The sequence below is a fragment of the Elephantulus edwardii genome, unplaced genomic scaffold (genome assembly GCF_000299155.1).
Source record: "Elephantulus edwardii isolate Elephantulus edwardi_28Jun2011 unplaced genomic scaffold, EleEdw1.0 scaffold00234, whole genome shotgun sequence".
Taxonomy (NCBI): domain Eukaryota; kingdom Metazoa; phylum Chordata; class Mammalia; order Macroscelidea; family Macroscelididae; genus Elephantulus; species Elephantulus edwardii.
Window position 1 is genome coordinate 4,309,657 of NW_006399984.1, and position 5,065 is coordinate 4,314,721.

Sequence of the window (5,065 nt, forward strand, 5' to 3'; positions counted from 1 at the left end):
AAGACTCTTCTCCAGCACCACAATTCGAAGGCACTGATTCTTCTTCTGTCATCTTTAGTCATTGTCTAGCTCTCTGATGCATAGCAAGTAATGGCAAAGACCTTGGCCTGGAAAAAGAGCATCTAAGTTTCTGGACTGTCATCATTGCTTCTCAGTACTCTGGAGTACCCTGACAACAGATTTCCCAGTGCAATTTGTCTTTTCATTTCCTGGCTACTGGTGCCAAGAACACTGTGGAGCAAAACAAGCTGTAATTGTTAACCTCAATCTCTTCTCTATCATGGTGCTGCCAATTGGCTCAGTGGTGAGAATCTTTGTCTTCCTGATGTTGAGCTTCAATCCATACTGAAGACTACAGTCTCTGACCTCCTGCACTGCAGCAAGTGCTTCAGGTCCTCCCTCACTTTCTGCAAGGAAGGTTGTGTCATCTGCATAATGTAGGTTGTTGATAAGTCCTCCTCCAATTCTGAAGCCAATTTCATTCTCATAAAGCCCAGTCTCCCAAATGGTCTGTTGTATATATAAATTGAAAAGGTATGGAGACAGGATACATCCCTAGATTCTGAACCATGCAGTATTTCTTTGCTCTGTATTTAATAAACAAATTATTCCTCCCTCCCCCTAAAGCACTTTAATGCACACAACAAGCCACAGTCCCTGCCTGCTGGATGGCTAAGAAAAGGCTAGCCTCACCTGGAGGATCTCATGGCTGCCCACATCCCAATAGGTCCAGGAAGTCTGGGCCTGCATACATTCCCATCAGTAGGGGTGTAAGGACGAAGAGGTGATTTTCTTCTTTTCAGATCCAACACATCAGCTTATGGATGACATTGACGGCGGACGCTTTGGTCCCCAAGGGGCTGTAGCATATGTACAGCTCAAAGGAACCTAGGCCAGGAGGTTCACATTGGGTCCTATGTAGTAGATGATCGAGTGGCTTGAAGACATTGAGGGCACGACTGTGCAAGTACTGGCAGAGGCCCAAGAGCTGCTCCTGCTCCTCTTCACTTATGTAGGGGGCTTCAATCTTAGGGCTGGTGAACTGTCCTGAGATCTTTAACTTATAAAAGTAGTGGTGAAGGTCCAGGATACCCACTTGGACCACACTATTGTAAGGTGTGTGCAGGGCCTCCCACAGGGCCAGATGGTCTCTGTGCTTCAGCATCAGAGGTGGCATTGGCAGTCAGAAACCACAAAGAAGTAGTCCTGGTTGGGGGAGACTAGTAGCAGGCAGAGGTCAGTATCAGACTCCAAGTAAGAGGTGTGTGCACGGAAAAAGCCTGCAGCGTTGGATTTGGGCAAGCACACGGGTGTCTAGGCTTCACCCTCACGGAAGGGTGAAGAGGAGCTTATGAGGTTGAAAAGCAAGTGCAGATCCATGGGGTGCAGGAATTGGTTCTTGCCACACAAATGGCACAAGCTGGTGGTGGGCCAGCAAGATAAAGATGATGAGGCTGCATGTCCTTGCCTGCTGCAAACTGGAGCTTACAGTATCACATACTGATGTGGCTAGCAGGAGGCTGTCAGTGATCTGCTCTGAACCCAAGAGCAAGTGCCTCAGGTCATAGCTCTGCTTCTGCTGGAAGATGTGGCTCGGCTAGGCAACCATAAGACGACTCAGGATCTGGTAGTAGATGTACAGCAGCTCCTGAGCCAGCTCCTTTGTGGACTGCCACAGGTGTGCCACTGCTACCAGCACCAGCAGGCTTAGGCACACAAATACCACCTGGTAGTCATCTGCATGGATGTTGCGTATGGCATTCTCATCTGTCACCAGAAAGGACACTATGGCCACCATGACACCCATGGTTCTGGAGAGTGCCTCCTCTGAGTCATAGAAGGAGTACACAGGCTTCCCTGCCTCACTCAGAACAAAGAAGTGCTTCTGGTGCAGGCACCATGCTTCGGTGGCATCTTTCTCATCCCCCTCAGGGGTAAGCTCCCTGGGGAGCTCTGTGGCTGGCCGCCCAGTTGCCCCTGGGGCTCTGATCAGTCCTCTGAGCTTCCAGGTGGCATCTCTTCCTTCAGGTCTCAGGTCACACCTGTTAGCTGGGTGCTCAGCTCACTTAAGTCCTGGCTGACCTAGGCCATATCTGCAGGGAGTGGTGGGGGACATTAAGCACCTCTCCATCCTCAGACTCAATCAGGACCTCATAGGACTGGGCATGGACGAACATAGTACCCTCTTGCCCAGTACCTGGCTTCACTCCCTGGGCCAGTCCTAGTGTGGGGTTCTCAGTTCTCTCCATATTCTGCCCATCAGGGCATTCACTGCTTCTCTTCCTCTGCACGACAGCAGCCATCCCTGGGGCTCTCCAGTTTCTCAGCTGGGGTGGGATGAGGTAAGGACACACAGAGGATGCTGGTCACTGCCCTCTGACTAGCTCAAGGTGGGAAGGGGGTGTCTGACTTGGTCCAGGTTAGGGCGTAGATTTGGAGGGGTCACAGCTCCCTGTGGATATATCATTTACTCAAGGACAGGGGGGAAAAAATCATTTACTCCACACCAATTCAATTTTTTCCAAGAACAATTCAGTGACAGCACCATTTTTAACTTCCTAGATTTTTCCTCTTTCATTTATATTAACTTCCCTATCCTGATGTTGTTATGTGCCGTCGAGTTGCTTGCGACCCATAGCGACCCTATGTACAAACAGCTCTGCTCTGTCCTGTGCTAATCTCATTGTCTCTGACACACTCATCCCAAATGTCCCAGTCACCGAATCAATCTATCTCCCAGAGGGCCTTCCCCTCCTGCGCCTGCCCTCCACCCTCCCAAGCATGATGTCCTTCTCCAAGGACCGGTCTCTCCTTACAGTATGACCAAAGTATGTCAGACGAAGCCTCAGAATCCTTGAGTCCAAGGAGCAGCCTGGTTTAACCCTCTCCAAGATGAATCTGTTTGTTTTCTTACCAGTCCATGGAACCCTCAGCGCTCTTCTCCAACACCAAAGCTCAAAAGCATCAATTCTCCTTCTATACTCCTTGATCATTGTCCAGCTCTCTGATGCGTAACAAGTGATTGCAAAGACCATGGCCTGTACCACATGCACCTTAGTCTCCAGAGACACACCGTTGCTCTTGAGTACTTTAGAGAAGTCCCTAACAGCAGACATTCCCATCGCAATACGTCTTTTCATTTCCTGGTTGCTGGTGCCAAGAGTGTTGATTGTGGAGCCAAGCAGACTAAAGCTGTGAACAATCTCAATCTCTTCACCATCCATCCAGCCTGATGCTGCCAACTGGTCCAGTGGTGAGAATTTTTGTCTTCTTGACATTGAGCCTCAATCCATATTGAAGGTTGTAGTCCCTGACCCTCAACAGCAAGCGCTTCAGGTCCTCCTCAGTTTCAGCAAGCAGGGTTGTGTCATCTGCATAACACAGATTGTTGATAGATCTTCCACCAATCCTGAAACCACATTTCTCCTCGTAGAGCCCAGCCTCCCAGATGATCTGTTCTGCATACAGGTTGAAAAGGTATGGAGACAGGACATAACCCTGGCGTACGCCTTTCCCAATCTTGAACCATGCAGTGGTTCCTTGCTCTGTTCTGACGACTGCCTCTTGGTTCGAGTATAAGTTTCACATTAGCACAATCAAGTGTTCTGGGATTCCATTCTTCTCAGAGTCAGCCACAGTTTGTTATGGTCCACACAGTCAAATGCCTTTGCACAGATGACATTCCTCTGATACACCCTGCTTTCAGCCAAGATCCATCTAACATTAGCTACAATATCCCTAGTACCATGACCCCATCTAAACCCAGCCTGGACTTCTGGCAGTTCTCTGCTGATGTACTGTTCAAGTTGTTTTTTGATAATCTTCAGCAGAATCTTGCTTGCATGTGAAATCAATGATATTGTTCTATAGTTTCCACACGCTGGTGGGTCACCTTTCTTTGGAATGGGAACAAATACAGATCTCTTTCTGTTGTTGTTGTGAAGGATTATGAGGAAGTTAACTTTTAACCCTTCTCAGGTAGAAGCCATAAAACCTCACAGGACTTTTGCCCTCTTTTAGAAAAACAAGGCCATAAAATGGCTCACCCACATCTGAGAGTACAGGTAAGAGAAATTCCAGGAGTTGTTTTTCTGAACTTTACTCCCCACTCCCCCACCCCTTGCGCCGACCCAGCTTGCCGCACACACACCAACTTGCTTTTAAGTGTACCAATCAGATAGTTTTCCTCGCTTACCCGCGTGCGCCAAATTATTACCAATCAGAACTGCCTACCTCAGTGTATATTCAAATACACCAATCAGCAACCCTCCCTGTGTGTTAGCCCATGTTTGTGCGGGTTATTGCCTTTATAAGCTGTATGTACCCTTAGCTTGGGGCTCAACTCCTCTGCCTCTGCGTAGGTCAAGAGTTGTGCCCCAGCGTGCTGGATGGAATAAAACCTCATGCTGTTTGCATCAAGGACGGTCTCTCGTGAGTGATTGGTGCTGGCGTCCAATCTCATTGGGGTCCGGCTCTGCGGATCCAACATTTGGTGCATTGGCCGGGAAACCGACGACAGCCCCTCACTCCCGACACGACCCCCCTTGGAGGTAAGAAGGCGCCTTTGTGTGTTCTGTTCCCTGTGCCTTTCTCTCTTTCTGTCGGGTGTGCATTTTTGGTTTCGCAGCCGTTTCATTTCCCGTGAGGGAGCTGAAACAGTGGCCGGCAGATGTGCCAAGAAAGTCACAGGCTGCTGCCCTGGGGGACGCCCCAGGAGGTGCGGAGGGCCAGGGACGCCTGGTGGCCTCCTCTGTATTCTACCGGCGGAGTAAACCTGAGGAATCCTGTTTGATAGTGGAGACTCTGGAGCCTCTTCCTGTAGACTCTATTCAGTATCTTTATCAGAGTCCTAGCGGCTGCTGTCTGGTTATCTTTGTGTTTCTCCTTGTCTCCTGAATTACTAATTATGGGACAGACAGTAACCACCCCCCTTAGTTTGACTCTAACTCATTGGACTGAAGTGAAAGGAAGGGCTCATAACCTGTTACTAGAGATCAAGAAGGGACCATGGCGAGCCTTCTGTGTCTCTGAGTGGCCCACCCTCGGTGTGGGGTGGCCCCCAGAG

At 49.4% G+C, this 5,065-nt stretch overlaps 1 pseudogene; it reads right to left on the reverse strand.

Moving 5' to 3' along the window:
* Nucleotides 1–703: 703 nt before the first annotated feature.
* LOC102869404 lies at nt 704–2,303 on the reverse strand (annotated as a pseudogene).
* Between the last annotated feature and the right edge of the window lie 2,762 nt (nt 2,304–5,065).